Source organism: Bubalus bubalis, chromosome 7 (genome assembly GCF_019923935.1).
Source record: "Bubalus bubalis isolate 160015118507 breed Murrah chromosome 7, NDDB_SH_1, whole genome shotgun sequence".
NCBI lineage: Eukaryota > Metazoa > Chordata > Mammalia > Artiodactyla > Bovidae > Bubalus > Bubalus bubalis.
In genome coordinates, this window is record NC_059163.1 from 45,729,587 (window position 1) to 45,747,972 (window position 18,386).

At 39.0% G+C, this 18,386-nt stretch overlaps 1 protein-coding gene across 1 annotated transcript in view; it reads right to left on the reverse strand.

Annotated features, from left to right (window-relative positions):
* CRACD (capping protein inhibiting regulator of actin dynamics) overlaps nucleotides 1-18,386 on the reverse strand; it is a 224,706-nt gene that overhangs the window by 84,028 nt on the left and 122,292 nt on the right. The window lies entirely within an intron of this gene.

Below are 18,386 nucleotides of genomic sequence, written 5' to 3' on the forward strand. Positions count from 1 at the left end.
GGAAATGCTTTCAATTTTTCACCATTGAGGATAATGTTTGCTGTGGGTTTGTCATATATAGCTTTTATTATGTTGAGGTATGTTCCTTCTATTCCTGCTTTCTGGAGAGTTTTGATCATAAACGGATGTTGAATTTTGTCAAAGGCTTTCTCTGCATCTATTGAGATAATCATATGGTTTTTATTTTTCAATTTGTTAATGTGGTGTATTACATTGATTGATTTGCGGATATTGAAGAATCCTTGCATCCCTGGGATAAAGCCCACTTGGTCATGGTGTATGATCTTTTTAATGTGTTGTTGGATTCTGATTGCTAGAATTTTGTTAAGGATTTTTGCATCTATGTTCATCAGTGATATTGGCCTGTAGTTTTCTTTTTTTTGTGGGATCTTTGTCAGGTTTTGGTATTGGGGTGATGGTGGCCTCATAGAATGAGTTTGGAAGTTTACCTTCCTCTGCAATTTTCTGGAAGAGTTTGAGCAGGATAGGTGTTAGCTCTTCTCTAAATTTTTGGTAGAATTCAGCTGTGAAACCGTCTGGACCTGGGCTTTTGTTTGCTGGAAGATTTTTGATTACAGTTTCAATTTCCGTGCTTGTGATGGGTCTGTTAAGATTTTCTATTTCTTCCTGATCGAGTTTTGGAAAGTTGTCCTTTTCTAAGAATTTGTCCATTTCTTCCACGTTGTCCATTTTATTGGCATATAATTGTTGATAGTACTCTCTTATGATCCTTTGTATTTCTGTGTTGTCTGTTGTGATCTCTCCATTTTCATTTCTAATTTTATTGATTTGATTTTTCTCCCTTTGTTTCTTGATGAGTCTGGCTAATGGTTTGTCAATTTTATTTATCCTTTCAAAAAACCAGCTTTTGGTTTTGTTGATTTTTGCTATGATCTCTTAAAAGCTTCTGCACATCAAAGGAAACTATTAGCAAGGTGAAAAGACAGCCTTCAGAATGGGAGAAGATAATAGCAAAGGAAGCAACTGACAAACAACTAATCTCGAGAATATACAAGCAACTCCTACAGCTCAACTCCAGAAAAATAAATGACCCAATCAAAAAATGGGCCAAAGAACTAAATAGACATTTCTCCACAGAAGACATACAGATGGCTAACAAACACATGAAAAGATGCTCAACATCACTCATTATCAGAGAAATGCAAACCAAAACCACTATGAGGTACCATTTCACACCAGTCAGAATGGCTGCGATCCAAAAGTCTACAAGTAATAAATGCCGGAGAGGGTGTGGAGAAAAGGGAACCCTCTTACACTGTTGGTGGGAATGCAAACTAGTACAGCCACTATGGAGAACAGTGTGGAGATTCCTTAAAAAACTGGAAATAGACCTGCCTTATGATCCAGCAATCCCACTGCTGGGCATACACACTGAGGAAACCAGAAGGGAAAGAGACACGTGTACCCCAATGTTCATCGCAGCACTGTTTATAATAGCCAGGACATGGAAGCAACCTAGATGTCCATCAGCAGATGAATGGATAAGAAAGCTGTGGTACATATACACAATGGAGTACTACTCAGCCATTAAAAAGAATACATTTGAAGCAGTTCTAATGAGGTGGATGAAACTGGAGCCTATTATACAGAGTGAAGTAAGCCAGAAAGAAAAACACCAATACAGTATACTAACGCATATATATGGAATTTAGAAAGATGGTAACAATAACCCTGTGTACGAGACAGCAAAAGAGACACTGATGTATAGAACAGTCTTATGGACTCTGTGAGAGAGGGAGAGGGTGGGAAGATTTGGGAGAATGGCATTGAAACATGTATAATATCATGTATGAAACAAGTTGCCAGTCCAGGTTCAATGCACGATACTGGATGCTTGGGGCTGGTGCACTGGGACGACCCAGAGGGATGGAATGGGGAGGGAGGAGGGTTCAGGATGGGGAACACATGTATACCTGTGGCAGATTCATTTTGATATTTGGCAAAACTAATACAATTATGTAAAGTTTAAAAATAAAATAAAATTAAAAAAAAAAAAAAGAAAGAAACAGAAATAAGCCACCCTAACTGAACCCTGTCCAGACTGCGGATTCATGAGAAAAATTAATGACATTTGAAGTACTAAGTTTTGGGTAGTTTGTTATATAGCACTAAATAATTAAAACATTATATATATTACTAGGTTAAAAGATATATGTATTCATATATATATAATAGATAGAGTTCTGGAGTAGTTATACAGTACTAGGTAACTAGAAGACTATATATTATATATATGCTAATATATTATACTATAATATATATTACTGCATTTAAAGATAGCTATATGATTTATACATCTGTATTTACATATCAGTCTATCTATCTATGTATAGGTGTATACATATAGATATCTTTTAACCTAGCAATTTCAATTCTAAGAATTTATGTTAAGAAAATACTTAGAAACTATGCAAAAATGACTCTAGCATTATTCATAAAATGAAATATTTTGAAACAATCTAAAATGTTCGGCAATAGGAAAATGATTAAATATATTTCTCTATATTCATATGATCAGTTACTAAGCAGCAACAAAAAGGTGATATATGAAGCTGCAGTTGCTGACAAGATAGTGAGTCATGAATCAAAAATTATAATTAATCAAATTCTTTGTGCCTAAGGTCCATTTTTCTTACTAGTTTTTTATAGGACCTTATGTGCAAATAAATGGACCTTGGGTGTAAAAAAACTAGATTAATCATATTCATCAGTAGCTCATGCCTGGCTCTTTTAAAAATTTTTTATTCATACAAAGATATTAAAGGATATTTGCATGCACCCTCACCAGCAACTAACCCTCCCTCCCTCCCTCCCTCTCCTTCTCGCTCTCTCATGGGTAGAAAACAGTCCCATATTTTACATATCTAGGTTATAAACTTCTTGTCATATGTTGCAAATATTTTTTCTGTCTGTTTTTAAACTGTTTTCATGGCATGTTTTGTAGCACAGATGTTATAATATGGTCAGATTTTATATGGTCAAATCTCTCAATCTTTTCCTTTATAGTTACTTAGACCTTTGTTTTAAGAGCTAAAGACACTGTTAATGATTAGCATTAGCAAGTGCCAGAGCCACTGAATAGACTCATCTGGACAGGACTGTCCTTTCTGCACGGGGCACTGAAGTCTGACCTTCACTTAATACTTTGCTGCCACCGTTCAGGGAGCCTATACTTCTGTGATCCTGGGCTCTAGACAAGTGGTTTGTCTGACACTTTTGTTCAAAAAAGAGCAATTCCATTCCTCAATGAACTAAGCTTTACTGATGGGATGTGAGCTGGTATTTAATGTGCTTATAGCACTACAAAGCATGCTAATATATTTCTTGTTCCTCCAAGGAAATAAAAACAACCTTCAAAATAATCTTTCCATAGGCATTTCATAAAATGCAAGTTTCTAAGTTCTACAATTTTTCCTAAACAGAATCTTTCAGTGGTTTATGCAAATCCAGGCTGCTCCAGCTTTAGATGCCTTATCTGCTTTTGATGAAAGCCTTGACTTGACAAATACCCTAAGATTTATTGCTTTATGGCATCTGGCCAGATATGAGTTCATGAGATTTTATAATTCTTCCCCTACTCCCATTGTATTTCTTCAAGGAAATCTTGTGTTTTATAGTGAAAATAGTGTGAGGCATTTTAATTCTTTTAAAATCCACAGTATGAAGACATCTTAAAATTCAATTTTATTATAAGTCTACACATGTCAATGAATTGTTGAAAACATGATCTAAAACAAAATAGGATGTTATCCTCTGAATACGATAGGAAGGTGGGGCAGAGGGCAGCATGTGCTTAATTCCCTATTAATGCTTGGGGGAAATCAGAGAGCTCCCTTGGCTTTCACTGTACTACTATGGTAATTTCTGAGTCTATATTTTCAGTCCTAATCATCCTCCTAAGTTCAAATTGTCTACCAAAACTTTTCCACTTGTCATGTCATATACAATGAAGTCAAGTAAAACCAAATCAACTTACCATTTCCCAACTTCTGTCAGTGGTACCACCAATACTTGAAATCCTGGAATCACCTTTGCCCTTTTGTTTACCCAATCAAATTCCACTGACTTTTTAACCATTTAGTCATTCAATAAACACTGACTATTCATCTACTCCCTTCTATTGTAGTAAAATATTATTATTGTTGTTTAGACTTTGAGTTGTGTCTGACTCTTTTGCAGCCCCATGGACTGCAGTCTGCCAGGCTCCTCTGTTCATGGGATTTCCTAGGCAAGAATACTGGAGTGGGTTGCCATGAACCAGGGGATCTTCCTGACTCAGGGATCGAACCCACATCTCCTGCACTGGTAGATGGGTTCTTTACCACTGAGTCATCAGAGAAAACCCATTTTAAGCCACTACCCACCTATTAACATTTGCTAAAATCAAAAGGACTGAACGCATGGATTACTGACAAGGATGTGGAGGAAATGTAATTCATATACTGCTAGTGGGAATGCAACTTCAGAAAAATACTTCAACAGTTTCTTTAACGGAGAAGGCAATGGCACCCCCCTCTAGTACTTTTGCCTGGAAAATCCCTACGGTGGAGCCTAGTAGGCTGCAGTCCACTGGGTCGCTAAGAGTCAGACACGACTGAGCGACTTCACTTTCACCTTTCACTTTCATGCATTGGAGAAGGAAATGGCAACCCACTCCAGTGTTCTTGCCTGGAGAATCCCAGGGACAGGGGAGCCTGGTGGGCTTCTGTCTATGGGGTCACACAGAGTTGGACATGACTGAAGCAATTTAGCAGCAGCAGCAGCAGCAGCAGCAGCAGTTTCTTTAAAAGTTAACCATACATCTATCATACGATCAGCCACTTCACTCCTGGGAATTTCCCCAAGAGAAATGAAAACATACCAAAGAGAATGAAAATATACAAAAGAGTATTCTATTATACTAGAATACTTATTCATCGAAGCCCCAAATGGGAACAACCTAAATGTCCATCAGTAGACGACTGGATAAACAAACTGTGACACAGCCATACAATGCAATACTACTAGGCAATGAAAAGGAGTGAACCATTTATACATGTTATACACAGATGAATCTGAGTTATTCAAATTAATTATGCTGAGTTTAAAAGATAGAGAACAAACATACTGTATGATTCCATTATATAAAACTCTTAAAAATGTAAACTAATACAATATGACAGAAAGTAGATTAGTGGTTACCTAGGGTCGGGGTAGGGGAACAGGAATGGGAATGGAGGAAGGGGTTATATCTCTGCTGATAGAGATGGGTTGTTTTCATTTTTGTCCATATTTGTAAACTTACCAAAACTACCATAAACATTATCAAAAACTATCAAACTTATGAAAAATGGCAAAACAGCATTATTCACCTGTATTGTTCTTTTATGATGCAAAGTGTATATTCAATAAATGTTCTTTAGTGAATTAATCACTGGAGGATTAAATGTATAGCTGCCTGAATGTAAAGTCTGAAAAACTAAATTGCTGGATCAAAGAACAGCCAGATTTTAACAATTTTTATACATTGGCAAATTTTACTCCAAAAAAATGCCAACTTTTAAGTGGGGTTTTATTTAATTTTTTGTACCATAATTTATCCATACATAACTACTGCTGATCTGTTGATGAAAATCTTCAGTCTTTTTTTTAATATGCAGTTATTTTTCTATTGTCCTGTATGCAGGACAAGAAGCAACAGTGAGAACTGGACATGGAACAACAGACTGGTTCAAAGCTAGGAAAAGAGTACACCAAGGTTGTATATTGTCACCCTGCTTATTTAACTTACATGCAGAGTACATCATGCGAAATGCTGGGCTGGATGAAGCTCAAGCTGGAATCAAGATTGCCAGGAGAAATGTCAATAACCTCAGATATGCAGATGACACCACCCTTATGGCAGAAAGCAAAGAGGAACTAAAGAGCCTCTTAATGAAGTTGAAAGAGGAGAGTGAAAAAGCTGGCTTAAAACTCAACATTCAAAAAACTAAGATCATAGCATCTGGTCCCATCACTTCATGGCAAACAGATGGGGGAACAATGGAAACAGTGAGAGACTTTCTTTTCTTGGGCTCTAAAATCACTGCAGATGGTGACTGCAGCCATGAAATTAAAAGACATTCCTTGAAAGAAAAGCTATGACAAATCTATACAGTGTATTAAAAAGCAGAGACATCACTTTGCTGACAAAGGTCTGTCTAGTCAAAGCTATAGTTTTTCCAGTAGTCATGTATGAATGTGAGAGTTGGACCATAAAGAAGGCTGAGTGCCGGAGAACTGATGTTTTCGAACTGTGGTGCTGGAGAAGACTCTTCAAGAAGACTCTTCAAGACTGGACAGCAAGATCAAACCAGTCAATCCTAAAGGAAATCAGTCCTGAATATTCATTGGAAAAACTAGTGCTGAAACTGAAGCTCCAATACTTTGGCTACCTGATGTGAAGAGCTGACGCATTGCAAAAGAGCCTGATGCTGGTAAAGTTTGAAGGTAAAAGGAGAAGGGGACGACAGAGGATGAGATGGTTGGATGGCATCACTGACTCAATAGACATGAGTTGAGCAAGCTCTAGGAGTTGGTGATGGACAGGGAAGCCTGGCGTGCTGCAGTCCATGGGGTCGCAAGGAATCGGACACAACTTAGTAACTGAACAACAACAATAATCTATCAATGAATTTGACTTTTTTATTGTTTATTTGCTTATTAGCCATCTTCACTCCTTCTTCTAGCTCTTTTTACACCAAATTTGTATAGCACACAATTAACACTCTAATATACATTTTTATTTGTATTGAATAATTTGGCATTTTATCACCTTCCCATACCATGTGGGTATATATATTAATGTTGTCTTTCTGTAGCTTATGTAGAGGCTTGACAGGGCCTCTTATTAGTTGCTGCTGTTGGCCTTATAATCCCAGCATGCAATATTATTATTCATTAATTGTTTTTCCCATGTGTATATAGCACATATTTTTATTGTTTCTTTTCTTTCATATGTATTTTTTAAGTAGATTTAAAATTAACTGATATAGTGCTCAGTGCTCAGTCACTTTACTCATGTCTGACTCTTAGTGACCCCATGGACCATAGCCTGCCAAGCTTCTCTGTCCATGGGGTTTTCCAGGCAAGAATACTGGAGTGGATTGCCATTTCCTCCTCCAGGGGTTTTTCCCAACCCAGGGATCAAACCCATGTCTCCTGTGTCTCCTTCATTCCAAGAGGATTCTTTACTACTGAGCCACCAGGGAAGCCCCTAACCGATATAAAGACCATATTAATTATGTATTACGGCTTGGAGAATTTTGAGCATTACTTTACTAGCGTGTGAGATGAGTGCAATTGTGTGGTAGTTTGAGCATTCTTTGGCATTGCCTTTCTTTGGGATTGGAATGAAAACTGACCTTTTCCAGTCCTGTGGCCACTGCTGAGTTTTCCAAATTTGCTGGCATATTGAGGGCAGCACTTTCACAGCATCATCTTTCAGGATTTGAAATAGCTCAACTGGAATTCCATCACCTCCACTAGCTTTGTTCGTAGTGATGCTTTCTAAGGCCCACTTGACTTCACATTCCAGGATGTCTGGCTCTAGGTGAGTGATCACACCATCGTGATTACCTGGGTCATGAAGATTTTTTTGTACAGTTCTTCTGTGTATACTTGCCATCTCTTATTAATATCTTCTGCTTCTGTTAGGTCCATACCATTTCTGTCCTTTATCGAGCTCATCTTTGCATGAAATGTTCCCTTGTCAGTTTTCATTCCAATCCCAAAGAAAGGCAATGCTAAAGAATGCTCAAACTACCGCACAATTGCACTCATCTCACACACTAGTAAAGTAATGCTCAAAATTCTCCAAGCCAGGCTTCAGCAATATGTGAACCATGAACTTTCTGATGTTCAAGCTGGTTTTAGAAAAGGCAGAGGAACCAGAGATCAAATTGCCAACATCTGCTGGATCATCGAAAAAGCAAGAGAGTTCCAGAAAAACATCTATTTCTGCTTTATTGACTATGCCAAAGCCTTTGACTGTGTGGATCACAATAAACTGTGGAAAATTCTGAAAGAGATGGGAATACCAGACCACCTGACCTGCCTCTTGAGAAATCTGTATGCAGGTCAGGAAGCAACAGTTAGAACTGGACATGGAACAACAGACTGGTTCCAAATAGGAAAAGGAGTACACCAAGGCTGTATATTGTCACCCTGCTTATTTAACTTATATGCAGAGTACATCATGAGAAACTTGGACTGGAAGAAACACAAGCTGGAATCAAGATTGCCGGGAGAAATATCAATAACCTCAGATATGCAGATGACACCACCCTTATGGCAGAAAGTGAAGAGGAACTCAAAAGCCTCTTGATGAAAGTGAAAGAGGAGAGTGAAAAAGTTGGCTTAAAGCTCAACATTCAGAAAACGAAGATCATGGCATCCGGTCCCATCACTTCATGGGAAATAGATGGGGAAACAGTGGAAACAGTGTCAGACTTTATTTTTGTGGGCTCCAAAATCACTGCAGATGGTGACTGCAGCCATGAAATTAGAAGACACTTACTCCTTGGAAGGAAAGTTATGACCAACCTAGACAGCATATTCAATAGCAGAGACATTACTTTGCCAACAAAGGTTCGTCTAGTCAAGGCTATGGTTTTTCCAGTGGTCATGTGTGGATGTGAGAGTTGGACTGTGAAGAAGGCTGAGCGCCGAAGAATTGATGCTTTTGAACTGTGGTGTTGGAGAAGACTCTTGAGAGTCCCTTGGACTGCAAGGAGATCCAGCCAGTCCATTCTGAAGGAGATCAGCCCTGGGATTTCTTTGGAAGGAATGATGCTAAAGCTGAAACTCCAGTACTTTGGCCACCTCATGCGAAGAGTTGACTCATTGGAAATGACTCTGATGCTGGGAGGGATTGGGAGCAGGAGGAGAAGGGGACGACAGAGGATGAGATGGCCGGATGGCATCACTGACTCAATGGACGTGAGTCTGAGTGAACTCCGGGAGTTGGTGATGGACAGGGAGGCCTGGCGTGCTGTGATTCATGGGGTTGCAGAGTCGGACTGAACGACTGAACTGAGCTGACTGAAAGTAAAGGAAGGTTATTATATGTAATTAGTAGATGATCTGAGTCAAAACATAAAAGATTATCAAAAGAAAGAATAGAGTGTTGGTCTGATATGATTCCAACTATGGTTCTGCAGCACTATTTTTAAGGGATTTAGAGCTCTTTCCTTTAACTGCAGTTTTCTCCTGTACAAAATGTGTGCAAACTCAGGATAAGGACATAAACTTTGCAGAACATCATAAATAAGACACCAGAATGACCACCAGGAACCCAGGACAGTACCCCTATTCACAGATCTTCCTCATGTGGCCTATTCATTCTATCCACTCAGCAAGTTCTTGAGTCCTACTGGGTGCTGATGATATAAGAGTGATCAAACTAGACAAGGTTCCTGAACCCAGAAAAGTTAAGATCTACTGTGGAGAAGAGAAAAACAGACAATTAAAACATAGTCTGGTATGTGCTATATAACAGGGAACTAACTATACAATGACATCAGAATATGTCCAAGGGGTACCTTGATAAATGGATGCATACGAGATTCCATTCTACCTTTTAATGAATATATTATGAAATCCTTAAAGTACTTAATAGTGGTTTATTATTATATTAGATCATCTGTAATTTAGCAAACAACAGGTTCTTTCAAAATTAAATTATATTTAAGTATAATAAACATACAGACAGCACTCATATCTTAAGCACACAGCATGATGAGCCTTTGCAAACGGATGCAATCATGTAATCAGCCTTCAGAAGAAGAAATCAAACAGTGCCAGCATCCAGAGGTCTTCTCCATGCTCCCTAAACGGGATTCTAACAGAACAGATTGGTTTTTCCTGAACTTTTAAATGAAATCATGTAGCACGAATTCTTCTGTGTCTAGCTTTGTGTCTAGTTGTGGATTGCACGTTATCACTGCTGTTTTGTATTCCCTGTGTGAATCCACAGATTTATCTCAACATATGTTGACAGACTGTTGGGTAATTTTTAGGTTAGGGCTATTATTAGCATCGCTCCTACGACATTCTAAAACATATCTTCTAGTTAATATATGTATGCATTCTATTCAGTATTCACTTAGGACTGGAGTTGGTGGATCCTCCAGTGTGTGTACATTCAGTTTTTTTTTTAAATTTTATTTTATTTTTAAACTTTACATAATTGTATTAGTTTTGCCAAACATCGTATACATGTGTTCCCCATCCTGAACCCTCCTCCCTCCTCCCTCCCCATACATTCAGTTTTAGAAATAGGCAACAGGAGCTTTTAATATCACAGAATAGGCAGAAACAGAACTTTCAGATTTGCTTGGAATTAACAAGTAATTTGATTAGTTGCTATTTGTTGACCACATCCTGTTAGCCAGGCATTGTGCTACAAGTTTTTTTCTGGCTTTTGCCTCATAGCCCTCAGGAAAACATTTCTGCTATAAGATTAAATAAAAAGCCAGAATATAAAACTGTGTGTGTATATATATACATATATATATGTGTATACACACACAGAATATAAAACCATGTGCTTGTGTGTGTGTGTGTGTATATATATATTACACATTCAGAACTATGTTAAAATATCATGGTATACAGGAAAAAAACCTGGAAGTAAAATAAGTCAGCAACATAAGAATAATTGTCTTTATTAAGTGGAAGATCTATTAACAATTTTTTTCTACTTTTTTATATTTTCTAGGACTACCAGCCATATAAAATTTCACATAAATTTTGATCTAAGTCCACAGCATACCTAACTGAAGACAATATGGTGTTCAGAAGCTACAATATTCTCCAATCTGCAAGGAACCTAGTGAAAGCTGAATGACTAACAGAGAATTCTATGTCACACACTTAGCATATGCTTCTTAAATGTTCTTATATTTTGTTGCAAAGTCTCGGACTCACAAAAAAAAAATCACAATTAGAAGAGGTGTTTTCAAATACTTTTAGCTCTGAAAGCCTTTTTTTTTTTTTAAACATTTTATATGGAAAGCTAATACATAAAAGTGAGGGACTTGGAGCATTTGGTAGAAGCCTTGGGAACTAGAGCCCACTTGCTTAGCTCTCTAAGGTTGATAGTCCTAAGCATCTTCAATTCAATCCATTCATTTTCTAAAGAAAAAAAAAAAAAGCCAAAACAAGGCGATAAAACAAGATAGCTGCCGATAATTTGACTTGGGAGTCTAATCTTTTGCAACCCACCATGGACTTCCCTGGTAGCTCAGCTGATAAAGAATCTACCTCCAATGTAAGAAACCCTAGTTCAATTTCTAGGTCGGGAAGATCCACTGGAGAAGGGATAGGCTACCCACTCCAGTATTCTTGGGCTTCCCTGGTGGCTCAGTTGGTAAAGAATTCGCCTGCAACATGAAGACCTGATTTTGACCCCTGGCTTGGGAAGATCCCCTGGAGAAGGGAAAGGCTACCCACTCCAGTATTCTGGGCCTGGAGAATTCCATGGACTGTATAGTCAGTCCATGGGCTTCCCTCATAGCTCAGTTGGTAAAGAATCTGCCTGCAATGCAGGAGACCCGGGTTCAATCCCTGGGTCAGGAAGATCCCCTGGAGAAGGAAATGGCAACCCACTCCAGTATTCTTGCCTGGAGAATCCCATGGGCAGAGGAGCCTGGCAGGCTACAGTCCACAGGGTCACAAGAGTCAGACACGACTTTGCGACTAAATCACCACCACCACCATAGTCCATGAGGCCACAGAGTCGGACACAACTGAGCAACTTAAGATTGCATTTCAAGTAGACTCTACTCTCAAATTATAGAAGCAATGTCTTACATCTCCATGTCTCCCATCCAGGCCAGCATAGACAGATGGCAGTACTCAGAATATCTTTTCTAATCAAACAATTGATATACACTTGCTATTCAATTGGAAAAGGCCAGATCACCACCCAAGGTGAAATATATACAAAAAGTTTACACATGCTTTTTATAAAGAAACTAGGGACCATTTCAGTCTCCAAACTTAATCTGCTCAGTGGCACCAAGGACATTTGCCAACACCAAATAAGAGGAAGATTAAGAAGTTAAACAATAAATCAGCTGGGGTTACGTAATGGACTTAAAATCAACAGCAGGAAGAAGATCTATATTGAAGAAACTCCTACCAGCCCAGAGCAATTAATGTGGTGAACAGATGGGAAGGGAAGTGGACTATTTTCAGCTTTAAAAGGAAGATAAAAGACACAAAGAAATAATAAGCAGGAAGCCCCGCAGTGCAGGGGCAAACATGAGGGCATGCCTTTCTTTGTTGTCCAAGAAATCTTTTCATTGCTATATTAATTTTTATTACTATATTGGCTCCAAGTTTTATCCTGTCACTGGTTTCTCCATCAATAAAGGACCTGAGGACTGGAGAGAAGGAATAACACAGCTGGAGAAAAAGCGCACAGCAGAGATATCCAAGGAAGCAATGGAGTGAAAAGGAGCTCCTGAATTCTGGCATGTGCCTTTCCCTAGCTGAGTTTATGAAAGGGCAAGCTTCTCTTTATTTAGAAAATAGCATACCATTTTTTTAGAACTGAAGTTTATAATAATGACCAGGAGGTGGCATTTGTATTAACAAAGAAGCATCAGGGTACAGGTTCAATAAAGTCTTACTGTGGATTCTTAAAATTGTGTTTGAGCTGTTTCTCCATTGGTAATCCACACATAGTATAGCACTTTGGCAACAAAGGGAGGTACCATATGCTTTGATTCATGGACATGTACCAATGTCTGGCACAGGATGGGCACTCAACAACAAAAGTTGATTATCTTGGTTTTGTTTCAATAAAGTGCCTAATGTTGTAGGAGGATACCGCCACTGCAGTGACTGGGGTTAGAGGATAAGGCAGAATGTCAGTCTTAGGGGAACCAGAGTGCCAGGAGGGCTCCAAGGTAGGAACCCAACACCGAAACTAAGTACACAGTGAAAGTAGACCCAGCAGCAAGGCTGACTTGATGCTCCTTATACATCCATGGCTAACTGGATACTGAGAAACTTCAAAGAACACTTGCTTTTCATGGTCAGGATTTTAACCCACAACAAGAGCTTTAAGATGCATTTCCAAGAATAAATTTTATCTAAAAAAATGGAGGTTTCTCTGTACTACACGGTAATATCTCAAAGAATCATTTTAAAACAATCTTGAATCACTTCCTAAAGATCCAAGAGACATTAGGGAGTCTCCAACACAAGGCTCCTGCCACTCTAACCTGTCATCCTGCCTCAGCTTCACAATGACAAAGATAAAAGTCTTAAATATTGGTACCCAATAAAGCATGTTAAGTCTAGCTATAAGATTTTTTTTATAAGAAGAATCTAACTACCCCAAGACTCAAAATCAAATATAATACAGAGAATAACGGAGAACTGGGGAAAGAGAAAAATAGAAGAGAGAAATAAAAGAGAGGTAAGGAAAAGGGTCCAGGGAAGCAGAGGGAAGGGGCTTCCCATATTGCGCTAGTGGTAAAGAATCTGCCTGCAATGCAGGAGATGTTAGAGACATGGATTCGATCCCTGGGTCAGGAAGATCCTCTGGAGAAGGGCATGGCAACCCACTCCAGTATTCTTGTCTGGAGAATCCCCATGGACAGAGGAGCTTGGCGGGCTACAGCTGATTGGGTTGCAAAGAGTCAGACACAAACTGAAGCAACTTAGCACGTACACACGGGCAGAGAGAAATAGAGGCAAAAGAAAAGACAATCTAGCATAGAAGGGGAAGATTCAATCAAGAGGTCTATTCAAAAAATTACAATGTTGAGAGAAGATCACAAATGAAGAGCTATTTACCTATTCCCCTTAAAAAAAAAAAAAAGGTGTGAAGAGCCTACTGTTTAGATGGAGAGACACGGCCTAGTGCTTGTATCCTCTGACACCCAACTCTCCCTAGATCTGATACCAGTTGGTCATACCTGGCATGCAGCTCCAGGCAAAGGAGGCAGCTGTGTCACCTGCTGCCAGGTAATGCTGGGAAAGTGGGATTTAATCCAAAGCAAATTTGCAGTAAAGCAGCACTAGCAGCTAAATAAGTGAAAGGTTTATCCAACACAATAGAAAGGAGTTGGATAAATAAAAGAGTGGAGTAGAATAAGTTAAATCACATTATTTGCAGATGATATGATGAAAAACCCAAGAAAAGCCACTGAAAACTACTAAAACAGAAGAGAATTTCTAAGTCTGATGGAGTAAGGATCAATGAGAACACAGAGCAGATAGAATGGATGAAAAGTCCTCAATTATAATGACAGTCAAAACAACAAAATAAATTTAATAAGGATGTAAAGGGATTGAAAAAGGAAAATGTCAAGACATTTCCAAGGGCTAGACAAGTGATCAAACAGAAAGGCATACCATGCTCATGGAAAGGAAAACCTGACATCATGAAGATATCATTCTCCTAAACTTAACAAGTCAAAGGCAATCCCAGTAAGAAAGAAGAATGAGCAATGCTCTGAGAAAGAAGACTAACAAGAGGAAACTAGCTCTACCAGACAATAAGATGCTTTATAGACCTTCAGTAATTAAGTATGCAGAGTACAGCATGCGAAATGCCAGGCTGGGATTAATCACAAGCAGGAATCAAGATTGCTGGTGAAATATCAACAACCTCAAATATGCAGACGACACCACTCTAACAGCAGTAAGTGTAGAGGAACTAACACTAACACTAAAGAGCCTCTTGATGAGGGTAAAACAGGGCAGTGAAAAAGCTGGTTTGAAACTCAACACTCAAGAAACTATAAGATCATGGCATCTGGTCCCATCACTTCATGGCAAATAGAAGAGGAAAAAGCAGAAGCAGTGACAGATTTTACTTTCTTGGGCTCCCAAATCACTGAGGATGGTGACTGCAGCCATGAAATTAAAAGACGCTTGCTCCTTGGAAGGAAAGCTATGACAAACCTAGACAGTGTACTGTAAAGCAGAAACATCACTGGGACCCCGATAGGGGTCCATACAGTCAAAGTTATGGTTTTTCCAGTAGTCATGTATGGATGTGAGAGCTGGCCTGTAGGGAAGGCTGAGCACCAAAGAATTAATGCTTTCATATTGTGGTGCTGGAGAAGATTCTTGAGAGTCTCTCCAACTGCAAGGAGATCAAACCAGTCAATCCTGAAGGAAATCAACCCTGAATATTCATTGGAAGGACTGATGCTGAAGCTGAAACTCCAATATTTTGGCCACCTGATGCAAAGAGCTGACTCACTGGAAAAGACCCTGATGCTGGGAAAGATCAAAGGCAAAAGGAGAAGGGGGTGGCAGAGGATGAGACGGTTAGATAGCATCAGTGACTCAGTGAATATGAATTTGAGCAAACTCTGGGAGACAGTGGAGGACAGAGGAGTTTGGCATGCTACAGTCCATGAGGATACAACTTAGCGACTGAACAACAACAAGAAGAATTAAGACAGTATGAAACAACTGTATGGAGACTTCTTTGGAGGCCCGGTAGTTCAGACTTCACCTTCCAGTGCAAAGGGTATAGGTTTGCCCTTTGGTTGGGGAGCTAAGATCCCACATGCCTCATCACCAAAAAACTGAAACATAAAACAGAAGCAGTATTCTGACAAATTTAATAAAGTCTTTTAACATGGTCCACATAGGGGAAAAAAAACTTTAAAAGGAAAAGATTGCATGAATATACAGATCAATAGAACAGAATAGAAACTCATAAAATAGACCCAAATACACTTGGGAATTCAATATATAATACACGTGGCATCTTAAATCAGAGGAGAAAGATAGCTTACTCTATAAATGTTGGAATTACTGGATAGCCAACTGGAAAAGGATAAAGCTGGAACCATACTCACATTGTTCACTAAAAAAAACTCCAAATGGGGCAAAGATGAAAATATTAAAAAATGAAACAGTAAAAGCAACAAGAAAAGAGACAACCTGGTATTGTCTGCCTCTGTTGGAAGAACACACCACCTATGAAACAGTCTTGGAAAAAAAAATCTAATCTAAATCTGATAACACTTTGATCAAACCACTAATTTACAAAAAAACACAAAGGACAGAGGAACATATAAACTCCACTGCAGGGATGCAATCAGCAAAACCAGACTGTGGGAGACTCCAGGATACCCATGGGGCAAAACTCCAGTAAAAACAGCAAGAATCGTGTGCCTGGCAACCATATTCATTACAAGGTATAAAAGAGTATAGAATAGAATCTTCTTGTATATACATTAAAAAAATCTCTAGAGTCACATAAAACTAAAAACAGTGATACCTTGGGGCGGGAGAAAATGAGAAATGGGATGGGAAGAAGAATTCACTTTATAGTTTTTAAACTTTGGTGTTTTCGACATATGTAAATTCATTACCTGTTTTAAAATTAAAAGAAATTAAAAACCCAATGAACTTAAAAAAAAGAAAAAGCCTCAGCTCTTAACTCCTGAGTAGAAGCCCTTGTAGCGGTTAACAGCAGACAAGAAAAAATAAACACCTGAACCAAGGGACTGTGCCTTGCTTTTCTCAATGGGGTATTGCAATCGTTTCCAAATTCATTTTCCTGACTGATTTTGGGCCTTCCAGTCCATACCACATGTGGCTGTCAGAATGATCTTCTAAAATGCAGATCTGATCATGTTTAAAAACTTTCAGTATCTCTCTTACCCTACAGGATCAAGCTCAGCTCCCAAGCATGGCACAACATTGACATCTTTCATAATCTAGCCTTAACCTACTCCCTTTCCAGAGGTCTGCCCCATCCCTCCTCACTACAGACCCTCAACAGAAGCACACTGGATTACCGGCTAGATTCTGAACACATCAAACACATTTTTCTTGGTCGTGGTTACCCATCTGCCTTTCCTTCCGGATATTATTTACTTTCTATTCACCCTTTGAGACCCAGGTAAAATGCTACATCCTTAAGAAGCCTGCCCTCCCTTTTCTCCAAGCAGGAGTTCCCTTTCCACTAATTTCCCCCTCTCACTAGGCTCACAGAGTCCTTTGTTCAAACCTCTAATACAGCATGTGTCACAGCATGCCATAATTATTGTTTCTTCTAGTCGGTATTTAATAAATGAATAATCATGCCTTACAGGCAATCCAACTCCTTCAAGGGTCGTAAGCTCAAAGAAGAAAATTTTTAAAAAAAATCAAAAGCCACGCTTGCAAAAAAAAAAAATGACTAGGCCACCAAAATGAATTTATCAGCCTATCCTCATTGCAGATGGTCCTGAAATCAACATCCTGTATTATTCACACAGCACACCGAGAACCGAAGCGAGGCTTGGGTCCCTCCTCCAACAGGCTCCGGCAGACTATGCACTCCTTCAAAGAAAGGCAAGTTTCCCTTAGGCACAAAAACTAAAACCCCGCTGTCTCATTTCTTAGGGAGCAGAGTGAAGTCCAAAGAGCTCGTTTGGATGAGGGCCAAAAATTGGTCTCAAGAGCGGAGACTGGAAATCACAGGTTGTCCTAACGAGACTCCTGAGCTAATCTCCTAGAAACCAAAGAAAGCCTGCAATCTGAGAACTTTCTCTAGCATGTTCAGGATATTTGAGATTCAGAGAAAGTAAATATTTGGCTTCAGAAATACACCTGAGTGGTAATAAAGACACAGGTGTGGCTGCTAGAGTTGAGGAGGCCCTTCTGACAGGTGCCTGCCAACCACAGCCAAGGGAGGGCTTCTGAAAGCTTTCACTCATATAGAATCCTTTGATCTCCTTTCTCATATTTCTTACAACCGAATTTCCCCATTTCCTTATTTTACCTCCTTGCAGTATAAGCCTCAGCGCACCTGATAATCATTTATCTGTTTCACAAATTATGTGGAATCTCTAACAACACCTTTTAAGATCTTGCCAAGCACCATGTTTGGGCACTGATGGAAATCATTACTATCTACCTGCATTTACTTATGCAGCAGTGACCCTGAAATCACAGGACTTGAGCTGAAAGGTCATCTAATGACCCAATGCCCACAGTGTAGAGACAGTAAACAGGTGAATTTGCTCTTCCAAGGTCACATTAGCTAACTGCAGAATCTTGACCATAATCTGGTCTCCTAATACCCAGCTGACCATTATTTCTATTGCATCAAGCTATCTTCATCTGTTCCATTTCATTTCCTAATCTTAGATATTATATTCAAATTTGTTTCATAACAAACTGTGATCAAGGCCACCAGAATCTTCAAATGAAGGAGTCTCCTGATACTAGAAACATCTTCCTGAATTATATTCAAATACCTCTGTAACAGGAAGAAGTGGTGGGCAAGAGGAGAACTAGGGTTGGGAAAAGACCCATGTTATTTGGTTTTAATTGGAGGAACTCATCTTCAATTCCCCTACTGGTTAGAAGGTGCT